Source organism: Ascaphus truei, unplaced genomic scaffold (genome assembly GCF_040206685.1).
Source record: "Ascaphus truei isolate aAscTru1 unplaced genomic scaffold, aAscTru1.hap1 HAP1_SCAFFOLD_240, whole genome shotgun sequence".
NCBI lineage: Eukaryota > Metazoa > Chordata > Amphibia > Anura > Ascaphidae > Ascaphus > Ascaphus truei.
Genome location: NW_027455323.1, coordinates 143,396 through 156,031, shown reverse-complemented (window position 1 = coordinate 156,031; position 12,636 = coordinate 143,396). Strand labels below are relative to the sequence as shown.

Here is a 12,636-nt window from a genome sequence, read left to right as displayed (position 1 = left end):
TATCTTGCTCCATGCATACACAGAGACTGAGAAAATGACAGGTGCACTCAAATGTACTATAGACGGAATTCTTGATGTCAGAATTCTATTTTGGAAGGTTGCATTGTGTTGAACTTTCAGAGGAAAAAACGATAGATTTCTTTGCCACTGCGGGAAAAAAGTAGCAAGAAATGAAACATTTTCATTTGCTGCGAGGAATGCCATGTATATTTTCATTAGGGAAGCGAAAAATAAAAACCCCTACAGCACCTGGTATTCCCAGGCAGTCTCCCAACCCAGTACTAATCAAGCCTCACCCTGCTTAGCTTCCGAGATCTGACGGGATCGGGCGCTGTCAAGGTAGTATGGCCGTAGGTGGAGATTGCTGTCTCATGATATCCTCTCATTCTTAAATCCATGAGCCTATATCTTGCTCCATGCATACACAGAGACTGAGAAAATGACAGGTGCACTCAAATGTACTATAGACGGAATTCTTGATGTCAGAATTCTATTTTGGAAGGTTGCATTGTGTTGAACTTTCAGAGGAAAAAACGATAGATTTCTTTGCCACTGCGGGAAAAAAGTAGCAAGAAATGAAACATTTTCATTTGCTGCGAGGAATGCCATGTATATTTTCATTAGGGAAGCGAAAAATAAAAACCCCTACAGCACCTGGTATTCCCAGGCAGTCTCCCAACCCAGTACTAATCAAGCCTCACCCTGCTTAGCTTCCGAGATCTGACGGGATCGGGCGCTGTCAAGGTAGTATGGCCGTAGGTGGAGATTGCTGTCTCATGATATCCTCTCATTCTTAAATCCATGAGCCTATATCTTGCTCCATGCATACACAGAGACTGAGAAAATGACAGGTGCACTCAAATGTACTATAGACGGAATTCTTGATGTCAGAATTCTATTTTGGAAGGTTGCATTGTGTTGAACTTTCAGAGGAAAAAACGATAGATTTCTTTGCCACTGCGGGAAAAAAGTAGTAAAAAATTTCAGAGGTGCCTATATTCAACCTCCTCCTGTTTGGATTTGAACTCACTATCTCTTCCAAGTATCAGCTTGAACACTGCACACCCCAACTCTGTGAGCCACAAGCTCACCATATAACATGCTGAGTGTTCTGAGGCCTGTATGATATATTTCTAAATGACATGGGAGGCATAAGTGTATTATTGTGACCGTTAAAAAAATACGTTCTTGAAGAATTACCTTAAATGGAGAAATTAAATCAGAGACTGAGAAAATGACAGGTGCACTCAAATATACTATAGACGGAATTCTTGATGTCAGAATTCTATTTTGGAAGGTTGCATTGTGTTGAACTTTCAGAGGAAAAAACAATATATTTCTTTGCCACTCCGGGAAAAAAGTAGCAAGAAATGAAACATTTTCATTTGCTGCGAGGAATGCCATGTATATTTTCATTAGGGAAGCGAAAAATAAAAACCCCTACAGCACCTGGTATTCCCAGGCAGTCTCCCAACCCAGTACTAATCAAGCCTCACCCTGCTTAGCTTCCGAGATCTGACGGGATCGGGAGCTTTCAAGGTAGTATGGCCGTAGGTGGAGGTTGCTGTCTCATGATATCCTCTCATTCTTAAATCCATGAGCCTATATCTTGCTCCATGCATACACAGAGACTGAGAAAATGACAGGTGCACTCAAATGTACTATAGACGGAATTCTTGATGTCAGAATTCTATTTTGGAAGGTTGCATTGTGTTGAACTTTCAGAGGAAAAAACGATAGATTTCTTTGCCACTGCGGGAAAAAAGTAGCAAGAAATGAAACATTTTCATTTGCTGCGAGGAATGCCATGTATATTTTCATTAGGGAAGCGAAAAATAAAAACCCCTACAGCACCTGGTATTCCCAGGCAGTCTCCCAACCCAGTACTAATCAAGCCTCACCCTGCTTAGCTTCCGAGATCTGACGGGATCGGGCGCTGTCAAGGTAGTATGGCCGTAGGTGGAGATTGCTGTCTCATGATATCCTCTCATTCTTAAATCCATGAGCCTATATCTTGCTCCATGCATACACAGAGACTGAGAAAATGACAGGTGCACTCAAATGTACTATAGACGGAATTCTTGATGTCAGAATTCTATTTTGGAAGGTTGCATTGTGTTGAACTTTCAGAGGAAAAAACAATATATTTCTTTGCCACTCCGGGAAAAAAGTAGCAAGAAATGAAACATTTTCATTTGCTGCGAGGAATGCCATGTATATTTTCATTAGGGAAGCGAAAAATAAAAACCCCTACAGCACCTGGTATTCCCAGGCAGTCTCCCAACCCAGTACTAATCAAGCCTCACCCTGCTTAGCTTCCGAGATCTGACGGGATCGGGAGCTTTCAAGGTAGTATGGCCGTAGGTGGAGGTTGCTGTCTCATGATATCCTCTCATTCTTAAATCCATGAGCCTATATCTTGCTCCATGCATACACAGAGACTGAGAAAATGACAGGTGCACTCAAATGTACTATAGACGGAATTCTTGATGTCAGAATTCTATTTTGGAAGGTTGCATTGTGTTGAACTTTCAGAGGAAAAAACGATAGATTTCTTTGCCACTGCGGGAAAAAAGTAGCAAGAAATGAAACATTTTCATTTGCTGCGAGGAATGCCATGTATATTTTCATTAGGGAAGCGAAAAATAAAAACCCCTACAGCACCTGGTATTCCCAGGCAGTCTCCCAACCCAGTACTAATCAAGCCTCACCCTGCTTAGCTTCCGAGATCTGACGGGATCGGGCGCTGTCAAGGTAGTATGGCCGTAGGTGGAGATTGCTGTCTCATGATATCCTCTCATTCTTAAATCCATGAGCCTATATCTTGCTCCATGCATACACAGAGACTGAGAAAATGACAGGTGCACTCAAATGTACTATAGACGGAATTCTTGATGTCAGAATTCTATTTTGGAAGGTTGCATTGTGTTGAACTTTCAGAGGAAAAAACGATAGATTTCTTTGCCACTGCGGGAAAAAAGTAGCAAGAAATGAAACATTTTCATTTGCTGCGAGGAATGCCATGTATATTTTCATTAGGGAAGCGAAAAATAAAAACCCCTACAGCACCTGGTATTCCCAGGCAGTCTCCCAACCCAGTACTAATCAAGCCTCACCCTGCTTAGCTTCCGAGATCTGACGGGATCGGGCGCTGTCAAGGTAGTATGGCCGTAGGTGGAGATTGCTGTCTCATGATATCCTCTCATTCTTAAATCCATGAGCCTATATCTTGCTCCATGCATACACAGAGACTGAGAAAATGACAGGTGCACTCAAATGTACTATAGACGGAATTCTTGATGTCAGAATTCTATTTTGGAAGGTTGCATTGTGTTGAACTTTCAGAGGAAAAAACGATAGATTTCTTTGCCACTGCGGGAAAAAAGTAGTAAAAAATTTCAGAGGTGCCTATATTCAACCTCCTCCTGTTTGGATTTGAACTCACTATCTCTTCCAAGTATCAGCTTGAACACTGCACACCCCAACTCTGTGAGCCACAAGCTCACCATATAACATGCTGAGTGTTCTGAGGCCTGTATGATATATTTCTAAATGACATGGGAGGCATAAGTGTATTATTGTGACCGTTAAAAAAATACGTTCTTGAAGAATTACCTTAAATGGAGAAATTAAATCAGAGACTGAGAAAATGACAGGTGCACTCAAATATACTATAGACGGAATTCTTGATGTCAGAATTCTATTTTGGAAGGTTGCATTGTGTTGAACTTTCAGAGGAAAAAACAATATATTTCTTTGCCACTCCGGGAAAAAAGTAGCAAGAAATGAAACATTTTCATTTGCTGCGAGGAATGCCATGTATATTTTCATTAGGGAAGCGAAAAATAAAAACCCCTACAGCACCTGGTATTCCCAGGCAGTCTCCCAACCCAGTACTAATCAAGCCTCACCCTGCTTAGCTTCCGAGATCTGACGGGATCGGGAGCTTTCAAGGTAGTATGGCCGTAGGTGGAGGTTGCTGTCTCATGATATCCTCTCATTCTTAAATCCATGAGCCTATATCTTGCTCCATGCATACACAGAGACTGAGAAAATGACAGGTGCACTCAAATGTACTATAGACGGAATTCTTGATGTCAGAATTCTATTTTGGAAGGTTGCATTGTGTTGAACTTTCAGAGGAAAAAACGATAGATTTCTTTGCCACTGCGGGAAAAAAGTAGCAAGAAATGAAACATTTTCATTTGCTGCGAGGAATGCCATGTATATTTTCATTAGGGAAGCGAAAAATAAAAACCCCTACAGCACCTGGTATTCCCAGGCAGTCTCCCAACCCAGTACTAATCAAGCCTCACCCTGCTTAGCTTCCGAGATCTGACGGGATCGGGCGCTGTCAAGGTAGTATGGCCGTAGGTGGAGATTGCTGTCTCATGATATCCTCTCATTCTTAAATCCATGAGCCTATATCTTGCTCCATGCATACACAGAGACTGAGAAAATGACAGGTGCACTCAAATGTACTATAGACGGAATTCTTGATGTCAGAATTCTATTTTGGAAGGTTGCATTGTGTTGAACTTTCAGAGGAAAAAACGATAGATTTCTTTGCCACTGCGGGAAAAAAGTAGTAAAAAATTTCAGAGGTGCCTATATTCAACCTCCTCCTGTTTGGATTTGAACTCACTATCTCTTCCAAGTATCAGCTTGAACACTGCACACCCCAACTCTGTGAGCCACAAGCTCACCATATAACATGCTGTGTGTTCTGAGGCCTGTATGATATATTTCTAAATGACATGGGAGGCATAAGTGTATTATTGTGACCGTTAAAAAAATACGTTCTTGAAGAATTACCTTAAATGGAGAAATTAAATCAGAGACTGAGAAAATGACAGGTGCACTCAAATATACTATAGACGGAATTCTTGATGTCAGAATTCTATTTTGGAAGGTTGCATTGTGTTGAACTTTCAGAGGAAAAAACAATATATTTCTTTGCCACTCCGGGAAAAAAGTAGCAAGAAATGAAACATTTTCATTTGCTGCGAGGAATGCCATGTATATTTTCATTAGGGAAGCGAAAAATAAAAACCCCTACAGCACCTGGTATTCCCAGGCAGTCTCCCAACCCAGTACTAATCAAGCCTCACCCTGCTTAGCTTCCGAGATCTGACGGGATCGGGAGCTTTCAAGGTAGTATGGCCGTAGGTGGAGGTTGCTGTCTCATGATATCCTCTCATTCTTAAATCCATGAGCCTATATCTTGCTCCATGCATACACAGAGACTGAGAAAATGACAGGTGCACTCAAATGTACTATAGACGGAATTCTTGATGTCAGAATTCTATTTTGGAAGGTTGCATTGTGTTGAACTTTCAGAGGAAAAAACGATAGATTTCTTTGCCACTGCGGGAAAAAAGTAGCAAGAAATGAAACATTTTCATTTGCTGCGAGGAATGCCATGTATATTTTCATTAGGGAAGCGAAAAATAAAAACCCCTACAGCACCTGGTATTCCCAGGCAGTCTCCCAACCCAGTACTAATCAAGCCTCACCCTGCTTAGCTTCCGAGATCTGACGGGATCGGGCGCTGTCAAGGTAGTATGGCCGTAGGTGGAGATTGCTGTCTCATGATATCCTCTCATTCTTAAATCCATGAGCCTATATCTTGCTCCATGCATACACAGAGACTGAGAAAATGACAGGTGCACTCAAATGTACTATAGACGGAATTCTTGATGTCAGAATTCTATTTTGGAAGGTTGCATTGTGTTGAACTTTCAGAGGAAAAAACGATAGATTTCTTTGCCACTGCGGGAAAAAAGTAGCAAGAAATGAAACATTTTCATTTGCTGCGAGGAATGCCATGTATATTTTCATTAGGGAAGCGAAAAATAAAAACCCCTACAGCACCTGGTATTCCCAGGCAGTCTCCCAACCCAGTACTAATCAAGCCTCACCCTGCTTAGCTTCCGAGATCTGACGGGATCGGGCGCTGTCAAGGTAGTATGGCCGTAGGTGGAGATTGCTGTCTCATGATATCCTCTCATTCTTAAATCCATGAGCCTATATCTTGCTCCATGCATACACAGAGACTGAGAAAATGACAGGTGCACTCAAATGTACTATAGACGGAATTCTTGATGTCAGAATTCTATTTTGGAAGGTTGCATTGTGTTGAACTTTCAGAGGAAAAAACGATAGATTTCTTTGCCACTGCGGGAAAAAAGTAGTAAAAAATTTCAGAGGTGCCTATATTCAACCTCCTCCTGTTTGGATTTGAACTCACTATCTCTTCCAAGTATCAGCTTGAACACTGCACACCCCAACTCTGTGAGCCACAAGCTCACCATATAACATGCTGAGTGTTCTGAGGCCTGTATGATATATTTCTAAATGACATGGGAGGCATAAGTGTATTATTGTGACCGTTAAAAAAATACGTTCTTGAAGAATTACCTTAAATGGAGAAATTAAATCAGAGACTGAGAAAATGACAGGTGCACTCAAATATACTATAGACGGAATTCTTGATGTCAGAATTCTATTTTGGAAGGTTGCATTGTGTTGAACTTTCAGAGGAAAAAACAATATATTTCTTTGCCACTCCGGGAAAAAAGTAGCAAGAAATGAAACATTTTCATTTGCTGCGAGGAATGCCATGTATATTTTCATTAGGGAAGCGAAAAATAAAAACCCCTACAGCACCTGGTATTCCCAGGCAGTCTCCCAACCCAGTACTAATCAAGCCTCACCCTGCTTAGCTTCCGAGATCTGACGGGATCGGGAGCTTTCAAGGTAGTATGGCCGTAGGTGGAGGTTGCTGTCTCATGATATCCTCTCATTCTTAAATCCATGAGCCTATATCTTGCTCCATGCATACACAGAGACTGAGAAAATGACAGGTGCACTCAAATGTACTATAGACGGAATTCTTGATGTCAGAATTCTATTTTGGAAGGTTGCATTGTGTTGAACTTTCAGAGGAAAAAACGATAGATTTCTTTGCCACTGCGGGAAAAAAGTAGCAAGAAATGAAACATTTTCATTTGCTGCGAGGAATGCCATGTATATTTTCATTAGGGAAGCGAAAAATAAAAACCCCTACAGCACCTGGTATTCCCAGGCAGTCTCCCAACCCAGTACTAATCAAGCCTCACCCTGCTTAGCTTCCGAGATCTGACGGGATCGGGCGCTGTCAAGGTAGTATGGCCGTAGGTGGAGATTGCTGTCTCATGATATCCTCTCATTCTTAAATCCATGAGCCTATATCTTGCTCCATGCATACACAGAGACTGAGAAAATGACAGGTGCACTCAAATGTACTATAGACGGAATTCTTGATGTCAGAATTCTATTTTGGAAGGTTGCATTGTGTTGAACTTTCAGAGGAAAAAACGATAGATTTCTTTGCCACTGCGGGAAAAAAGTAGTAAAAAATTTCAGAGGTGCCTATATTCAACCTCCTCCTGTTTGGATTTGAACTCACTATCTCTTCCAAGTATCAGCTTGAACACTGCACACCCCAACTCTGTGAGCCACAAGCTCACCATATAACATGCTGTGTGTTCTGAGGCCTGTATGATATATTTCTAAATGACATGGGAGGCATAAGTGTATTATTGTGACCGTTAAAAAAATACGTTCTTGAAGAATTACCTTAAATGGAGAAATTAAATCAGAGACTGAGAAAATGACAGGTGCACTCAAATATACTATAGACGGAATTCTTGATGTCAGAATTCTATTTTGGAAGGTTGCATTGTGTTGAACTTTCAGAGGAAAAAACAATATATTTCTTTGCCACTCCGGGAAAAAAGTAGCAAGAAATGAAACATTTTCATTTGCTGCGAGGAATGCCATGTATATTTTCATTAGGGAAGCGAAAAATAAAAACCCCTACAGCACCTGGTATTCCCAGGCAGTCTCCCAACCCAGTACTAATCAAGCCTCACCCTGCTTAGCTTCCGAGATCTGACGGGATCGGGAGCTTTCAAGGTAGTATGGCCGTAGGTGGAGGTTGCTGTCTCATGATATCCTCTCATTCTTAAATCCATGAGCCTATATCTTGCTCCATGCATACACAGAGACTGAGAAAATGACAGGTGCACTCAAATGTACTATAGACGGAATTCTTGATGTCAGAATTCTATTTTGGAAGGTTGCATTGTGTTGAACTTTCAGAGGAAAAAACGATAGATTTCTTTGCCACTGCGGGAAAAAAGTAGCAAGAAATGAAACATTTTCATTTGCTGCGAGGAATGCCATGTATATTTTCATTAGGGAAGCGAAAAATAAAAACCCCTACAGCACCTGGTATTCCCAGGCAGTCTCCCAACCCAGTACTAATCAAGCCTCACCCTGCTTAGCTTCCGAGATCTGACGGGATCGGGCGCTGTCAAGGTAGTATGGCCGTAGGTGGAGATTGCTGTCTCATGATATCCTCTCATTCTTAAATCCATGAGCCTATATCTTGCTCCATGCATACACAGAGACTGAGAAAATGACAGGTGCACTCAAATGTACTATAGACGGAATTCTTGATGTCAGAATTCTATTTTGGAAGGTTGCATTGTGTTGAACTTTCAGAGGAAAAAACGATAGATTTCTTTGCCACTGCGGGAAAAAAGTAGCAAGAAATGAAACATTTTCATTTGCTGCGAGGAATGCCATGTATATTTTCATTAGGGAAGCGAAAAATAAAAACCCCTACAGCACCTGGTATTCCCAGGCAGTCTCCCAACCCAGTACTAATCAAGCCTCACCCTGCTTAGCTTCCGAGATCTGACGGGATCGGGCGCTGTCAAGGTAGTATGGCCGTAGGTGGAGATTGCTGTCTCATGATATCCTCTCATTCTTAAATCCATGAGCCTATATCTTGCTCCATGCATACACAGAGACTGAGAAAATGACAGGTGCACTCAAATGTACTATAGACGGAATTCTTGATGTCAGAATTCTATTTTGGAAGGTTGCATTGTGTTGAACTTTCAGAGGAAAAAACGATAGATTTCTTTGCCACTGCGGGAAAAAAGTAGTAAAAAATTTCAGAGGTGCCTATATTCAACCTCCTCCTGTTTGGATTTGAACTCACTATCTCTTCCAAGTATCAGCTTGAACACTGCACACCCCAACTCTGTGAGCCACAAGCTCACCATATAACATGCTGAGTGTTCTGAGGCCTGTATGATATATTTCTAAATGACATGGGAGGCATAAGTGTATTATTGTGACCGTTAAAAAAATACGTTCTTGAAGAATTACCTTAAATGGAGAAATTAAATCAGAGACTGAGAAAATGACAGGTGCACTCAAATATACTATAGACGGAATTCTTGATGTCAGAATTCTATTTTGGAAGGTTGCATTGTGTTGAACTTTCAGAGGAAAAAACAATATATTTCTTTGCCACTCCGGGAAAAAAGTAGCAAGAAATGAAACATTTTCATTTGCTGCGAGGAATGCCATGTATATTTTCATTAGGGAAGCGAAAAATAAAAACCCCTACAGCACCTGGTATTCCCAGGCAGTCTCCCAACCCAGTACTAATCAAGCCTCACCCTGCTTAGCTTCCGAGATCTGACGGGATCGGGAGCTTTCAAGGTAGTATGGCCGTAGGTGGAGGTTGCTGTCTCATGATATCCTCTCATTCTTAAATCCATGAGCCTATATCTTGCTCCATGCATACACAGAGACTGAGAAAATGACAGGTGCACTCAAATGTACTATAGACGGAATTCTTGATGTCAGAATTCTATTTTGGAAGGTTGCATTGTGTTGAACTTTCAGAGGAAAAAACGATAGATTTCTTTGCCACTGCGGGAAAAAAGTAGCAAGAAATGAAACATTTTCATTTGCTGCGAGGAATGCCATGTATATTTTCATTAGGGAAGCGAAAAATAAAAACCCCTACAGCACCTGGTATTCCCAGGCAGTCTCCCAACCCAGTACTAATCAAGCCTCACCCTGCTTAGCTTCCGAGATCTGACGGGATCGGGCGCTGTCAAGGTAGTATGGCCGTAGGTGGAGATTGCTGTCTCATGATATCCTCTCATTCTTAAATCCATGAGCCTATATCTTGCTCCATGCATACACAGAGACTGAGAAAATGACAGGTGCACTCAAATGTACTATAGACGGAATTCTTGATGTCAGAATTCTATTTTGGAAGGTTGCATTGTGTTGAACTTTCAGAGGAAAAAACGATAGATTTCTTTGCCACTGCGGGAAAAAAGTAGCAAGAAATGAAACATTTTCATTTGCTGCGAGGAATGCCATGTATATTTTCATTAGGGAAGCGAAAAATAAAAACCCCTACAGCACCTGGTATTCCCAGGCAGTCTCCCAACCCAGTACTAATCAAGCCTCACCCTGCTTAGCTTCCGAGATCTGACGGGATCGGGCGCTGTCAAGGTAGTATGGCCGTAGGTGGAGATTGCTGTCTCATGATATCCTCTCATTCTTAAATCCATGAGCCTATATCTTGCTCCATGCATACACAGAGACTGAGAAAATGACAGGTGCACTCAAATGTACTATAGACGGAATTCTTGATGTCAGAATTCTATTTTGGAAGGTTGCATTGTGTTGAACTTTCAGAGGAAAAAACGATAGATTTCTTTGCCACTGCGGGAAAAAAGTAGTAAAAAATTTCAGAGGTGCCTATATTCAACCTCCTCCTGTTTGGATTTGAACTCACTATCTCTTCCAAGTATCAGCTTGAACACTGCACACCCCAACTCTGTGAGCCACAAGCTCACCATATAACATGCTGAGTGTTCTGAGGCCTGTATGATATATTTCTAAATGACATGGGAGGCATAAGTGTATTATTGTGACCGTTAAAAAAATACGTTCTTGAAGAATTACCTTAAATGGAGAAATTAAATCAGAGACTGAGAAAATGACAGGTGCACTCAAATATACTATAGACGGAATTCTTGATGTCAGAATTCTATTTTGGAAGGTTGCATTGTGTTGAACTTTCAGAGGAAAAAACAATATATTTCTTTGCCACTCCGGGAAAAAAGTAGCAAGAAATGAAACATTTTCATTTGCTGCGAGGAATGCCATGTATATTTTCATTAGGGAAGCGAAAAATAAAAACCCCTACAGCACCTGGTATTCCCAGGCAGTCTCCCAACCCAGTACTAATCAAGCCTCACCCTGCTTAGCTTCCGAGATCTGACGGGATCGGGAGCTTTCAAGGTAGTATGGCCGTAGGTGGAGGTTGCTGTCTCATGATATCCTCTCATTCTTAAATCCATGAGCCTATATCTTGCTCCATGCATACACAGAGACTGAGAAAATGACAGGTGCACTCAAATGTACTATAGACGGAATTCTTGATGTCAGAATTCTATTTTGGAAGGTTGCATTGTGTTGAACTTTCAGAGGAAAAAACGATAGATTTCTTTGCCACTGCGGGAAAAAAGTAGCAAGAAATGAAACATTTTCATTTGCTGCGAGGAATGCCATGTATATTTTCATTAGGGAAGCGAAAAATAAAAACCCCTACAGCACCTGGTATTCCCAGGCAGTCTCCCAACCCAGTACTAATCAAGCCTCACCCTGCTTAGCTTCCGAGATCTGACGGGATCGGGCGCTGTCAAGGTAGTATGGCCGTAGGTGGAGATTGCTGTCTCATGATATCCTCTCATTCTTAAATCCATGAGCCTATATCTTGCTCCATGCATACACAGAGACTGAGAAAATGACAGGTGCACTCAAATGTACTATAGACGGAATTCTTGATGTCAGAATTCTATTTTGGAAGGTTGCATTGTGTTGAACTTTCAGAGGAAAAAACAATATATTTCTTTGCCACTCCGGGAAAAAAGTAGCAAGAAATGAAACATTTTCATTTGCTGCGAGGAATGCCATGTATATTTTCATTAGGGAAGCGAAAAATAAAAACCCCTACAGCACCTGGTATTCCCAGGCAGTCTCCCAACCCAGTACTAATCAAGCCTCACCCTGCTTAGCTTCCGAGATCTGACGGGATCGGGAGCTTTCAAGGTAGTATGGCCGTAGGTGGAGGTTGCTGTCTCATGATATCCTCTCATTCTTAAATCCATGAGCCTATATCTTGCTCCATGCATACACAGAGACTGAGAAAATGACAGGTGCACTCAAATGTACTATAGACGGAATTCTTGATGTCAGAATTCTATTTTGGAAGGTTGCATTGTGTTGAACTTTCAGAGGAAAAAACGATAGATTTCTTTGCCACTGCGGGAAAAAAGTAGCAAGAAATGAAACATTTTCATTTGCTGCGAGGAATGCCATGTATATTTTCATTAGGGAAGCGAAAAATAAAAACCCCTACAGCACCTGGTATTCCCAGGCAGTCTCCCAACCCAGTACTAATCAAGCCTCACCCTGCTTAGCTTCCGAGATCTGACGGGATCGGGCGCTGTCAAGGTAGTATGGCCGTAGGTGGAGATTGCTGTCTCATGATATCCTCTCATTCTTAAATCCATGAGCCTATATCTTGCTCCATGCATACACAGAGACTGAGAAAATGACAGGTGCACTCAAATGTACTATAGACGGAATTCTTGATGTCAGAATTCTATTTTGGAAGGTTGCATTGTGTTGAACTTTCAGAGGAAAAAACGATAGATTTCTTTGCCACTGCGGGAAAAAAGTAGCAAGAAATGAAACATTTTCATT

The 12,636-nt window shown here is 41.5% G+C and overlaps 24 non-coding genes across 24 annotated transcripts; all 24 read right to left on the bottom strand.

The window, feature by feature from the left end:
- Positions 1 to 237: 237 nt before the first annotated feature.
- LOC142478638 (5S ribosomal RNA) lies at positions 238 to 356 on the bottom strand. Its single transcript, XR_012793372.1, has one exon. It is a non-coding gene; the product is annotated as a 5S ribosomal RNA (ribosomal RNA).
- Positions 357 to 642: 286 nt separating this feature from the next.
- On the bottom strand, positions 643 to 761 carry LOC142478637 (5S ribosomal RNA). The gene has a single exon (XR_012793371.1). It is a non-coding gene; the product is annotated as a 5S ribosomal RNA (ribosomal RNA).
- Positions 762 to 1,437: 676 nt separating this feature from the next.
- LOC142479590 (5S ribosomal RNA) lies at positions 1,438 to 1,556 on the bottom strand. Its single transcript, XR_012794276.1, has one exon. It is a non-coding gene; the product is annotated as a 5S ribosomal RNA (ribosomal RNA).
- A 286-nt stretch (positions 1,557 to 1,842) lies between these two features.
- On the bottom strand, positions 1,843 to 1,961 carry LOC142478636 (5S ribosomal RNA). The gene has a single exon (XR_012793370.1). It is a non-coding gene; the product is annotated as a 5S ribosomal RNA (ribosomal RNA).
- A 286-nt stretch (positions 1,962 to 2,247) lies between these two features.
- LOC142479589 (5S ribosomal RNA) lies at positions 2,248 to 2,366 on the bottom strand. The gene has a single exon (XR_012794275.1). It is a non-coding gene; the product is annotated as a 5S ribosomal RNA (ribosomal RNA).
- A 286-nt stretch (positions 2,367 to 2,652) lies between these two features.
- Positions 2,653 to 2,771, bottom strand: LOC142478635 (5S ribosomal RNA). The gene has a single exon (XR_012793369.1). It is a non-coding gene; the product is annotated as a 5S ribosomal RNA (ribosomal RNA).
- Positions 2,772 to 3,057: 286 nt separating this feature from the next.
- On the bottom strand, positions 3,058 to 3,176 carry LOC142478634 (5S ribosomal RNA). Its single transcript, XR_012793368.1, has one exon. It is a non-coding gene; the product is annotated as a 5S ribosomal RNA (ribosomal RNA).
- A 676-nt stretch (positions 3,177 to 3,852) lies between these two features.
- On the bottom strand, positions 3,853 to 3,971 carry LOC142479588 (5S ribosomal RNA). Its single transcript, XR_012794274.1, has one exon. It is a non-coding gene; the product is annotated as a 5S ribosomal RNA (ribosomal RNA).
- A 286-nt stretch (positions 3,972 to 4,257) lies between these two features.
- On the bottom strand, positions 4,258 to 4,376 carry LOC142478633 (5S ribosomal RNA). Its single transcript, XR_012793367.1, has one exon. It is a non-coding gene; the product is annotated as a 5S ribosomal RNA (ribosomal RNA).
- Positions 4,377 to 5,052: 676 nt separating this feature from the next.
- On the bottom strand, positions 5,053 to 5,171 carry LOC142479587 (5S ribosomal RNA). The gene has a single exon (XR_012794273.1). It is a non-coding gene; the product is annotated as a 5S ribosomal RNA (ribosomal RNA).
- A 286-nt stretch (positions 5,172 to 5,457) lies between these two features.
- On the bottom strand, positions 5,458 to 5,576 carry LOC142478631 (5S ribosomal RNA). Its single transcript, XR_012793365.1, has one exon. It is a non-coding gene; the product is annotated as a 5S ribosomal RNA (ribosomal RNA).
- A 286-nt stretch (positions 5,577 to 5,862) lies between these two features.
- Positions 5,863 to 5,981, bottom strand: LOC142478630 (5S ribosomal RNA). Its single transcript, XR_012793364.1, has one exon. It is a non-coding gene; the product is annotated as a 5S ribosomal RNA (ribosomal RNA).
- Positions 5,982 to 6,657: 676 nt separating this feature from the next.
- On the bottom strand, positions 6,658 to 6,776 carry LOC142479586 (5S ribosomal RNA). The gene has a single exon (XR_012794272.1). It is a non-coding gene; the product is annotated as a 5S ribosomal RNA (ribosomal RNA).
- Positions 6,777 to 7,062: 286 nt separating this feature from the next.
- LOC142478629 (5S ribosomal RNA) lies at positions 7,063 to 7,181 on the bottom strand. Its single transcript, XR_012793363.1, has one exon. It is a non-coding gene; the product is annotated as a 5S ribosomal RNA (ribosomal RNA).
- A 676-nt stretch (positions 7,182 to 7,857) lies between these two features.
- LOC142479585 (5S ribosomal RNA) lies at positions 7,858 to 7,976 on the bottom strand. The gene has a single exon (XR_012794271.1). It is a non-coding gene; the product is annotated as a 5S ribosomal RNA (ribosomal RNA).
- A 286-nt stretch (positions 7,977 to 8,262) lies between these two features.
- On the bottom strand, positions 8,263 to 8,381 carry LOC142478628 (5S ribosomal RNA). Its single transcript, XR_012793362.1, has one exon. It is a non-coding gene; the product is annotated as a 5S ribosomal RNA (ribosomal RNA).
- Positions 8,382 to 8,667: 286 nt separating this feature from the next.
- Positions 8,668 to 8,786, bottom strand: LOC142478627 (5S ribosomal RNA). Its single transcript, XR_012793361.1, has one exon. It is a non-coding gene; the product is annotated as a 5S ribosomal RNA (ribosomal RNA).
- Positions 8,787 to 9,462: 676 nt separating this feature from the next.
- LOC142479584 (5S ribosomal RNA) lies at positions 9,463 to 9,581 on the bottom strand. Its single transcript, XR_012794270.1, has one exon. It is a non-coding gene; the product is annotated as a 5S ribosomal RNA (ribosomal RNA).
- A 286-nt stretch (positions 9,582 to 9,867) lies between these two features.
- On the bottom strand, positions 9,868 to 9,986 carry LOC142478626 (5S ribosomal RNA). The gene has a single exon (XR_012793360.1). It is a non-coding gene; the product is annotated as a 5S ribosomal RNA (ribosomal RNA).
- Positions 9,987 to 10,272: 286 nt separating this feature from the next.
- LOC142478625 (5S ribosomal RNA) lies at positions 10,273 to 10,391 on the bottom strand. Its single transcript, XR_012793359.1, has one exon. It is a non-coding gene; the product is annotated as a 5S ribosomal RNA (ribosomal RNA).
- A 676-nt stretch (positions 10,392 to 11,067) lies between these two features.
- Positions 11,068 to 11,186, bottom strand: LOC142479583 (5S ribosomal RNA). The gene has a single exon (XR_012794269.1). It is a non-coding gene; the product is annotated as a 5S ribosomal RNA (ribosomal RNA).
- A 286-nt stretch (positions 11,187 to 11,472) lies between these two features.
- On the bottom strand, positions 11,473 to 11,591 carry LOC142478624 (5S ribosomal RNA). Its single transcript, XR_012793358.1, has one exon. It is a non-coding gene; the product is annotated as a 5S ribosomal RNA (ribosomal RNA).
- A 286-nt stretch (positions 11,592 to 11,877) lies between these two features.
- On the bottom strand, positions 11,878 to 11,996 carry LOC142479581 (5S ribosomal RNA). The gene has a single exon (XR_012794267.1). It is a non-coding gene; the product is annotated as a 5S ribosomal RNA (ribosomal RNA).
- Positions 11,997 to 12,282: 286 nt separating this feature from the next.
- On the bottom strand, positions 12,283 to 12,401 carry LOC142478623 (5S ribosomal RNA). The gene has a single exon (XR_012793357.1). It is a non-coding gene; the product is annotated as a 5S ribosomal RNA (ribosomal RNA).
- Positions 12,402 to 12,636: the final 235 nt, after the last annotated feature.